The sequence below is a fragment of the Falco naumanni genome, chromosome 11 (genome assembly GCF_017639655.2).
Source record: "Falco naumanni isolate bFalNau1 chromosome 11, bFalNau1.pat, whole genome shotgun sequence".
Taxonomy (NCBI): domain Eukaryota; kingdom Metazoa; phylum Chordata; class Aves; order Falconiformes; family Falconidae; genus Falco; species Falco naumanni.
The window spans coordinates 1643906-1655772 of NC_054064.1; positions in this window are offsets into that span (position 1 = coordinate 1643906).

The window sequence follows — 11867 nt, forward strand, 5'->3', positions numbered from 1 at the left end:
CAAATCCAGGCATGACGTCTATGTCTGCTATGGCTAAGCTGCACCATAACAATGATTGTCACAGCATCGCTCAGGCCATGAGGCCAAGAAAGAGACAGCCTGCCTGTCTGGCAGTGAATCTGTCCCTTTCCACCACCCTTGCTCCTACCAGCCTTCCTGGCCCTCAGCGTTTCGCACTTGCCCTCCCCGCCTCCACGCAGAGCCCAGGCATTCCCAGCCCGGGAACAGCCCTGAAAATCCACTCAGCTGTTGCTACGTTAACACTACCGTAAAACAGGTAACATGCAATAAATCTGGTGCTGTCTTTTGTCCTCCCCAGTTCAGTGGAATCTTAATCCGCAGTTGAGGAAGCCTTTGGTAATACATTTAACTTCACTGTACGCTTAGCTGAACCAAGCACAGACTTACAGCCAAGCATACGCCTAAGGCCTGAGGTGAGCGGGGAGCAGACTGTTGATGTCAACATGAATTTAAAAGTTGTTTATAATGGGAAGGTACGTTCACATCCACTCTTTCAGCTCAGTGAACTGAGTACTTTTAACATTTCTTCTGCTGCAGAGCCCTTCCTCTTCTCCCACCTCATTCATGTGCAACTGCACTCACCCGCCCGGTCTCTGTGGCGCATCTTTTCAGATACTCTTTCGCTTCTCCTGGCAGTAGCAGCTCTATCACCTCTGCTTCTCAGGGCATCCACCCTCCAGCCCCTTCAAGCCTCCCTGCTCCACCTGCTGTCCTGCAGGGGCTTCGGAGAGCTCTGGTCTCTCCCATGACAGCCCAGGCTGGATTTCCTGGTCAAGTGTCAAGATCTAGGAATGTTAGAAGGAACTGGGTTCCTACTGGAAAGTCCTTAGGTAACTATAAAGTTAAATACAATTAAATGGCTAGTTGTATTTTTCAGCTGTTTCGCTTTTAGTATATGTACATTTAGAGTTGTTTGGATATTGTCCTCTCCTTGCCATCTGTCTATTCAGTTTCTGTTTAAAGCTACCTAGTAAAATATAGAAGCATTACAACAAAAACATGAAAATACTATTCTACCATGTGGGAATTCTTCCATTGGGCTAAACTATGCAGTTTTGCTCAGTGCTGACTTTCTGCTTTAAATGCATTATTGCTGAAGTTTGTTACTATGTAACTTACTTAAAGAAACAAGATTTCCCATTATAATTTTGAACGATTTTAAAATTGTTTTTGTAGAAATAGTCTCCATTAACAGGATCTTGATATGTCATCATATGGTGGTTATAACTCCTGATTAAATTAACTTCATCTTTATTAGGGAAACACACTGCACTGATCTAGAAGTTTAAGGAAGGCGGCATACTTCCATCAATTGTTAGAATATATTTGGTCTGAAGACCTACAGGTTCAATACACCAGCCAATTTAAAAAAAGAAATCCTTCAACTATTCAGAAATTAAGAGCCAAAATTCTTGATAAGAGAAGATGAAGTTTTCAGTTCTGAGGAATATATGGTAAGTACTGCATGGAAGCAGTTACATCTATTAAATCGGAATGTTTTTCTGACAGTTACACAAGCATGTGTAAAATCTGTTCCCTCAACAAAATTACCAGTCCTCAGACATGAAGATATGCCACCACTCTGAGAATATACTGTAGGTAAACATGTGTTGATATTTAAATTGATCTGCCAAGTAACTCTGTAGTTATTACAAGCCAATATAGCAAGTATATTGAAAAATCCTAGGCTTTTGGAAAGTTACTAAAATGTAATTGCTTTCAGGATAGCCAAAAGAGCTGCTTTTTCACTCTGTTTGAAACTGTGCTCTGTATTTCCCAATACCTATTTCAAATGTTTCTTCTTCTTCATGAGCTATTCATATCCCAGAATTAATGGGGAACAAACTAACTTAACACTGCCCCAATTCCTTGAGGTTGCCTACAGGAAAGGGTTCGATTTCTGCAGCACTGGCACTTCCTGAACACCATTTGTACTCAGTGAAGCGTAACATCTAATGTAATTTCCATATTTCTCAGCACAGCTTAGCTTTGATGAGGTTCTTCAGTCATATATCTCAGAAGCTATGCCATTTTCTCAGGGAGAAAGGGTTCGTGTTGCCATTTCCTTTCACTTAAGTGCTTCCCTTTTCCATTCTGATTGCTTCTTTGCAATAATTACAGTGTGGTATCATATCAGACTATACTCGTCAGTGTCAAGTCCTCTAAAATATGTTACTGCAACTCTGGACAGAAAACTTCATCATCTAACATCTCCTGTTGCCTAATATAAGCACTGTTTTCAACTTTCAGATGACAGCAGTACTGTGTATCTTCTGCTTCTCACTGCTAGGCCTGTTGTTTTCTGATTGTTCAATGTTGCTCCAATTTAAAGTGCAATTTTTATTGACAGCATCCTGTGCCTTCTAGGTCAAATACGTTTATAGGTGATTTCCTTAACTGGTACTTCTTTTCCAGTATGTAAAATCTTATGGTAGTTTTAATCCGAACTACAAAATGAACAGAAATTAGAGCAGTTAAATAATTCGTATAAAGTGTCAAATTCCCTTGCAAGTATAAGATGGTGGGTTTACAAAATGCTCGTGGCTGACTAACCTAAAGCTTTTATTAAAACCTTTTTGTTCACTGGCAATTAAACCACTGACAATTAGTCAGGAGCAGGTAGGTGATTTCATGGCAGTGGAAGAGTGACTGAGCTAAGGATAATATCGCCTAGAGGTTTGGGATATGCAGAACTCAGCCTGACAAGGTCCTGGGCAACCCGCTCAAACTAGACTTGCTCTGAGCAGGTGCTTGGACTAGAGACCCACATGCGATCCTGTGATTCTCTGAATATAGCATTATATTTTCTGCACAAGTGTCAGCCTATATTGGCTCAGTCCCCAGTTTTGTATACCTAATGCAGAAAGCTTCTGCTTTATAAACCAGTGCTTGTATTTTCCTAGGGCCTTTGGCTTTCCTTGCTGGCATTCAGCAGTGCCCCTTGCTTACACCTTCTGTTAAGTTCTTGCTGGATTTCGTCACCAGATATGTGCCACTGCTCACCGTTGGGAGAATTTCATTTTACAAAGAACTATGGAGCGTGACAGCATGAAGTCACTGTGGTCTGACATCATGGTTTGGACACTCAAAATACATTCTGAAATATTTATTGAAAACTCAGGACAATGGAGTTTGCTAGAACAATGGACCTGACTAGATCATCTTCCTGTTTATGGTACTTGTACCCTCTTTACGAAGCAGCTCATAGACTGTGTATTTTTTTTAGCTTTTTGCTCTTTGAATGGACAAACCAACAGACAATGGACAAACCAATGTGAATAAGGGCTGACTAAAAGGTTTTGTGGATAGAGAGTTGTATTGTAACAGGAAGTTGTTTACCTCCTTAACAAAACTGCTATAGATCTATTTGCATTTTAATTAGGCAACTTGCAACAAGAACAACTATGTGCATTGATTTCCCACACTTGCAAAGCTAACTGCCTACAAGAGACAATTGGAAACTCCCTTGGCCCATGCTTTGCCACAGATAAATATTTCATGACTATATTTAATGCCTTGTATTAGTCTACAAGTATTACTTCTTTTGAGCTTCTTTTTCACTGCTTTTAGGATGTACAAATCTTTTTTTTTTTTTAAATGAACTCTTGCTTGGCTATTTTTATTCCTTCCTCAGCCTGAGTAGAACTTCAAAGCAGAACATTCTCTTCCAGATGACTCAGCAGAGCATGAGCTTCCAGTTCTGCCAATTTACAAATTATAAATGTTTTTATGAAACTGAGGGGCTTTATCTGAAAACGTAGTTATTTTGCAAGAGTTGCCAAGTCTGTTACTCCCTTAAATGTAATTAATTTTTTTAAATTATGATTACTTTTTTGCTTCTCCTTGTAGCCATTTTCCTACTGAGTAATGAGGGATTTCTACCCTCATTTCTTTAACCAAAGATTACAGAAGTGTCAAGTGGATTCACTCAGATATATCTGGTTTTGGACATGATAGAAATAGACAGAGTGATAACCCATCCTCCACTTCCAACTGTATTTTCAAATACATGAATTTCAAGCGGTGTTTGCTAGCACCTTGCATTTGTTCATGGTCAGGTACTAGTTAAGGTGCATGCTGTTCAAATTATTGCATTTCTGGCAAGGAGTTTAAGCTGTTTGGTTTTTCATATGAAGTCTCTCCTGAGTATTATACACTTAAGTAGGCAAAACAAAGTGACTCTGTAAGGTACAACAAGATTCCCCTGGGACCTGCAGAACTCAATAGCGTGTGATTCACTTATCCTCATCTTTGATGAATTTTTGCAAAATAACATGGTTTTATTGTATTGTGTGTGGCTGATATCACCAGGGAAGCAATTCCACTGTCAGATGAATGCTAGGTCAGGCCTTGTCAATGCAGATGAAAATTTGCAATTAGTATTCTGTACCTTGCTGCTAATGAACCGTCTAATCAGGAAGTTTCTGTCTGTACGAATAATCTTCCTGTGAGTGTCAAGGTTACAGGAGTGCTTGACAAAATGAGGCAGTGTTTTTACAAAAGCACTGATATATTAAATGCTAAATGGGTTGTAAATGTACTTTTTACTTCTATGTTTTTCACTTCAGCAGAGTAGACGTTAACAGACTTACAAATACCCCTCTAATTCTCTTCTTTTTCTTTCCTTCAGAGTGAGATAACTCATACAACAAAGCAGAAAGTCCTAAAACTGTAAGTATTGGAATTAATTTGAAAAACTAATCTGTTTCAGAGAAGGTAATTGTATAGACAAGCAACAGTTTCAACAGCATTTGGGAAAGACTGAAGTTAGTATGTAGCATCATTTCACCTGATCAATACTAAGTGGTTTCAGAAGGAATTCAGACCCAAAAACTCCAGCAGACAACAGAATAGAGGAGGAGAAAGAGGAAGAACCAGGAAGGGAGGATTAGTAACCGAGGTTGGTTGAGTTTAACACACGCTATATATGCAAACATTTTACTTCTGGTGAATACTGTAATCATCCTAGGGACAGGGAAGAATGATAATTACAGACACACGGACAGACTGGGAAGGAGGAGGTGATTCTGAAACTGTTGTTCAACTTTTGGTCTTCACAAACAAAGAAAGCTGACAACCTACTTGGTTTCACAGGCCAAGCACTGGGCTGGGGGCCAGGAGACTAATTCTTTCCCCAGTTTTGCCTCACTGTGCTCACAGGTGAGGCGCGACAATTGTTTTCAGTGATAAATCATTCTGAGGTGCTGCAATTTGCAACAGAAATGCAAAACACAGCACTCATTAATAGTATTTGTAACGGCCAAACAGAAAAGCTTCTTAATTTTTCCTGCTCTCTAATATCCCTTATAATTTTTTCCTTTCCTTTATTCAGTCATTGTATTGATTTTTTGTGACAAGGTTTTGAAAAGCATCTGACGATTTGGAGCATTTTGATTTGCAGTTTTCCAGTTGAAGGTCATGACTTTCACAAAGAGCAAAGCAAAATTTCCCTGCAGGCACCTCTGAAGTGTCTCAGTGTGGGTCCTGGCAAGTACTAAATTCCTCTTGGAAATCTTGGCCTCTGTGTTAAAGTATTAGACAGTATTGTGGGAACAATAGGTAACAGTAAGTGCCCCAAAGAGATATCAAGTTCCTGCTAAGTATTGGTTAAGACAGCATTCATCTTAATGCCAATGCGTTCCTCAAAGGCTGCGGTTTTGTACCAAACTAAATCCTGAAAGTTTGTCAGTTTGAATTATATTCTCCACAAGGTACAATGAAATAGTCTGGCTTCCAAATTTGTGTTGATTCAGAACATTTCACACCTATTTCAATCACAGGCACCAATACTGACCTCAGTGAAGATGACATACATGATGTCACTGTGTTCCCATGCCAGTGAAAGGAAAATGTCCCCTGGATGGAGAACGGCACAGCTTGATCTCTAAGCATCATGTTGGATGTGTGAGGGGGAAAGAGTGAAAGTTACTACTGTAATTGGGGGCCCCTTAAATCACCAGGTGGTTTGTTGCTGAATTCAGTTGCTGAACTGCATCTTAAATCTTGTCTGTGGGCATGCTGAGATCTTTGCATACGCTGAATTTCACACAGTGCTTTGTTTTTCTGGGTATCAGAACTTTGTCATTTTTTATTAAAATACAGCATTTTCATAGTAACTTCCTCCAATACAGTGAAAGCCTGGGTGAATATGATTGCTGTGCATAGGCAGCTGATGAGAGGACTTGCCTTAGCACCCACATTTGTACTTTGGCACCAGCATTCACCAAACGTAGTTTTGTGGGACTCAGACTTCTAAATCTGAGACCCTGAGTTTCCGGGGTACAAGAATTTCTAAGCCAGCACTTCTAAGGTAGTTGCCACTACCGGAGAAATACCATTTTGCTACCAGAAACTTCATCTTCAGTACCTTGGCTATAAACAAGCTGTTTTGTCCCATACAGAAGCACCTATGGGAAAAAAACGTGTTTGCAGTAGGGAACACAACATCCTTCCAGCAGCCACCATCTGAAGGCCCTGGTGTATTGCAGGAGCCCCTCATGCTGGCAGGGTAAGATTTCCTCCCATCTTTCAGCTGCACTCAGAACTGAGGACCTTAACCACTGGTGTGAGAGAGTCAGGAGGAACTCCATTTCCTCACGAGACTTTCAAAAGACCTTTGCTTCAGGTCCTCAGCTGGCCTACAGGAACAACTCCACGTGCCTGAAGAACAGCAAAGGCGGAGCCCTTTCAGAAATGTAGCCCTGAATGTTGCTAAATGGCAGAAATGAACTGATGCCTAAAGACACAGATCATACTGCTCACTCTTTTCTTAACTAAGATCAATCCAAGCAAATTGATTGGCAGTGTCCGACTGCTGGCGAACAGATAAAACACAAACCACGTTAACATTGACCCCACTCCTGCAGCAGCAAAGTCAGACTTCAGTATTAATTCAGTGAAGTAGATAAATTTAACATGTACTTATATAACACTGTTTTTAAGTAAGGTGGGAAACTGGTAACCCGAATCTAAATAATTACACCAAATTTCATTATGATGTGGCAATTGCAATTGGCTAATTAGTCAGGAAATGGTACTAACTTTCTGAAGGCTGGCCACGCAGAACTTACTGTATTTGCTGTTCATTGCATTAGAAGCTATGGAAATAACTAGCCTAGTGGACCACACCATTTGTCGTCACTTAACGTGACTCTAATAATTTGGCATTTCTTCAGGACCATATCCTGCTACATGTCAGAAGTCCCACTGATTCTGAAAATAGGTGTTGCACTTCTAATACAAGACAGGAAGAAAATTTTTGTATCTGGCCAAACTTGATGCAAATCTAACATAGTCTGTAACAAAAATAAGAGACAAATTTATCTATTTATCTACTCACATTTATCATGGGCAAAAACTGTTTTGGACTGTATGCCATTGTAAATGTGAGAACTGTTTTCCAAAAACTGGGCAGGAATATGAAGTTAGATGGTGATTTGTTTTAACCCCCCAGTCTCTGAAGTGGATCTGGTAAGAAATTTTTGGAGCCTTTTTAGATGAAAGAGGGTGGGGTTTTGTGGATGGGTTTGAGGTTTTTTGGTGTTTTGTTGTGGTTTTTTTTCTTTTCCTTTTTTTTTTTTTTTTTTTCCTTTTAACTATCTTTTATTTTAAAATTGCTTGGAAAAATTGTTTTGACAATTTTAGAAGGTATGACCTTCTTGCTATTATTTTTTTTCTTTTGGACAAGTGAAATAATTTTAAAATGTTTTCAAAAGTTTGAAATATAAATTTATTCCTCCAACCAAACCTTTCAACTAATCCAAGGCACTTCTTATATAAAATACATTCAAGGTAAGAAACAAATATTAAAGATTCCAGTCTGTGGTTTAGTTTGGCAAAAGGAATATATTTTCCATGAGGAGGAAATCTTTCTCACTCCCAGATTTACTTTGAAGTCTCCTCTCCCTATCTTGAGTCAAATAAAGTACACTAGTGCAAGCAGAATTTAAAAAACACTCCTAAGAGGAAAAGCAATAGTGAATCTGTGGCGTGTAAATGCACCCACACATCTGTCAGCCCTTTCATCACCAAACCCAACAGCTCTTGGAGCACCCCTGGGCATTGTGGCCAAGACTGGCAAAGATGCTCCAATGTAAGCAAGTGGCTGTGTGGCACAAAAATCAACTATAGGAAAGGATATGAGTAAGCGTAACTCCTCCAGAAGTAAAGCCGCTAGCCTTTCGTTTAGAAGTGTTACAGTGCCCTATCAACTTTGCCATATTAAAGGAAAATTAATTTAAGAACTGGTTCTCCTCTTCAGCTATTTTTACTGGAAAAGCATGCTTCTTTCTGAAATGAAATAACGTTAATCTTGGGATAACAAGTAACCTCACCAAGAGAGACATGTACAGCTGATCATAATGTTGTACTGAAATTTACTGAAATGGATTTGGCTTCAGTGATACCCCAGGTAGTAAGTTGGTTTTGTCAATTTGTTTTCATTGGGGAAGGTCATTGTTACAATGTGATTGTTGCAGGATTACTCTGTAGTGTTATACTTTGCGATCACTACAAGAAGACCTTATCCTGCTACTGCATTTATAGAACATTTTACTAACTCAGTTGTCATTTAATTGTCATTAATTTTGTTTCTTTTCTTTAGTATGATTTTTTTAAATAACTTTCCTGTAGAGATTTCTTGTACAAGATTCTTTGCTGGCTGTTTATGCATATTGAATCACTAACAAATCAGAATTAATTCTGCATTTCCAGGTTTTTTTTAGTTAAACATTTTTCTTCTGTGCTGTGTGCCTGCATGGTTCATATTCTAACTACTGCTTTTTTGACTGGAAGCCAGTTTGTCTTGTTCCATGTTTTTAATAGTGGCGCCAAAGCATAATTAATTTACTTGTAATCTGCTTCTTGACATCAAAATCTAATTATATTTTCTTGGGAAAATGTTGTAATTACTATTAAAATATAATTAAGAAATCAGATAATAAAATCACCTAAAATAAACAGGGTCCTGAAATTCTCACTTACACTGTAGAGATGGTTCAGAAACAGATATAATGCTTTCATTATGTACGTGTTTTTTTTTCTTTCTTACAGTGAGCGAAGTAATACACACCATAAGTTTGTAACTGCAGCCTTTCATCCTAAGTAAACTGGCAACGCACCACAGAATATGTAAATTGGGCTCAGACAAACGAACAATGAAAGTTAAAGTGCTCATATAACCCGAAAATATCCTTCAGTTTTTACAGTTCAGTCTCTTTGAGGAAAACTGTATTGTAGATTATACATACCTTTAACTTTATAATTCAAAACGAATAACAAATTGTATGGAGAGTGATTAAGGAGAGTAAAGAATAGCATTTTAATCTCCTCCTACACCTTGCAGCACCCTGCCTTTCTAGCAGAGAGATGAATCTTGATTGCCTGACAACTGTAACCATGTGGAGGTTCATCACAAAGGGAAGGAGGAGAGCTCTGGAAAGCCTCGGTAAACACCACGCTGGCAGCCCTAGCTGACTGCTTCTAGCTGTCCTTACAACTACATGGCGGGTATTAGCCAAGGACACACAGGCTTAAAAGGTGCTGTTAATTTGTCAGCTTCATGCGCTAACTTTCCAACAAAATACCATCGTTGGCTTTCTGGTTTTTTTCCCCATTCAGAATCTTTTATGCATTATACTTTATTTCTGAAAATGTCTTCAATAGCAAGTGTTGCTTTCCCTTAAATAAAAATTACTAAGCATGTTGTACACATGTTTCTACATGCATATACAGTTGTATTGTAACCTGTGCGCCAAATTCTGCTTTCTACTGGGCAATGTAAGTGTTCTGCAGGTGCATGGCTATATGGCTCAGACGCGACAGCATTTGTCTCCTCCAGCCCAAGCAGCTGTCAGTTGGCTCTGGCAGCAATAAGAGAGGTGCTGTAAGTATAGCAGGGGTCTCTTCTGCCTTGGCAAGGGAGTTGAGCGTCAACGGGATGGACCAGTGTGCAACCAAGCTGTGTTGTGGAAAGACGCAGGAGATGGCTCTCCCTGGCAATTAGTTCTGTTTCATGTGTGATTCAAGAAAATGTGTATGTCCAGGCATAAACAAACCGGTTGCATTGTGCCATAACCTAAACAAGCTAGGCTGGATAACAGATGCACAGCATTTAGCTCATATGGAACTTAATGTAGCTGGACTGCTATAACATCAAAGAAGCTTTTAAACTTGGTAATGTAAGTGAGCTAGCTAGTTCAGTACCTCTTCCTTGTGTCATTGCAAGCAACGCATTCCTTAAGACCTTGGGGGGCCGTGACCAAGTGTTAACCTGAACAAGAACAGACCTTGGCATGCTCAGTGTCTCATTTCTTCAGCTCCAACCAATCCACACAGTAAACCAGGCAGCCCCTCAGTACATCAGTCTAACGCTATGTCAAACGAGCCTCAAGTTTCAAAGTAGTATGAGTTGAAAACTTTCTACATCCTTGCAAGGGTACTAGATAAAAGACCTGGAATCTTAAGTATAAATCAGTGCAAACCCTTCACCTGAGGCATTTCATGGTAGAACTCCTAATTTCATGTTCTCCATAAATCTGAAGACACAGAACGACCTTTGGGTTCCTACTATGACAGAGAATATATATTAAAAGATCAGCATTTTCTATGTAAAACACAACGACTTTTCTTAGGGGTAAAACCCCGTGAATGCCTACAGAGAGAGAGAGCAGAATGGCTGTTACTTGTATCCTGTGGCCCAACAAACAGCACCAAGTCTGACTGTAATAAAGCCCCAATTACCTAACTCTAGGGGAGGGTAGCTGGCATTTTCCTATGTCCAATGATTTAATTGGGCCTGCCAGCCAGGGCTAATTGGTTTCTGGTTGACTGAAAAAAGTGACGGTGACATCAGCTCTCTGCTACCCTTCATTATTGAAATTCTTGTTGTCTTTTAACAGGGCCGCAGCACACGGCGCTCCAGCAGCTTTCACAGGTCTCTCGTCATGCAGTGCAATGGAAATGCAGCAACGTAAGACACAGAGAAACCCTTTCAAGCTGTTTATCCCATATGTTTTTGTGATACATTTTTGAGAACCAATTTTATTTCTGTGCAGCAAAGTCTGGTTTTGCCTGTTCTATGGGAAATTTGGTAACACTGTTGCAGTCATGATGGTCTGAGTCTATAAACAAGGCAAGGTTTATTGGCAGAGGCAATACCTTTTAGTAATCCAGCTGATATGGCCGGAAAAATAAAGATGATTTTGGGCACATGAAGTATTCTTGCAGTCACATGCCCAAAGCTGGTCTGGTTTTAGTTCAGGTGGTCACGTGAACCACCTGACCTAACAAAAGATATGACATTTCTACTCAATTCTTGCCTTGCTTATAGGAAAATACCTATTCGATGCTAGTGGTATTGCAACAGGTTTAATTTGTTCTGTTGAACGCATGGCCCAAAACAACAGAAAAATTATGTAAGTCCTTGTTTCTTCTTTACGCAGCTTCAGGCAGGGAGTACAGCTCTAATTTGCAGTGATTTTGTAACGCTGCTTGAGTCTGAGATCAGAAGAGGGGCAGACCGGGTACTTCCTCCAGTGCTACTTTCATTCAGGTTTCCTCTCGCTCTCCCTCCCTTCTCCTGGGCTGCCGAGCACTGGGGGATCCAGTGGAGCAGGCACGGATGACAGCGCCGCAAGCACTGGCAGGAATGTACAGGGGCAATTTCTCTCTACCCAAGGACTTATCCAGCTGCTCTGTTTTTCAAAGCACAAAGGCAATGCAGTGCACCTACGTATCTACCTGTAGAGCAAGCCTAGGACTGAGTTCCGACGTAACAGACTTAACAAAACTTCTGCATTATTGTGACAGCAGTGAATGGCTTGTTCCTAGCCCCTGCTAATTTCATC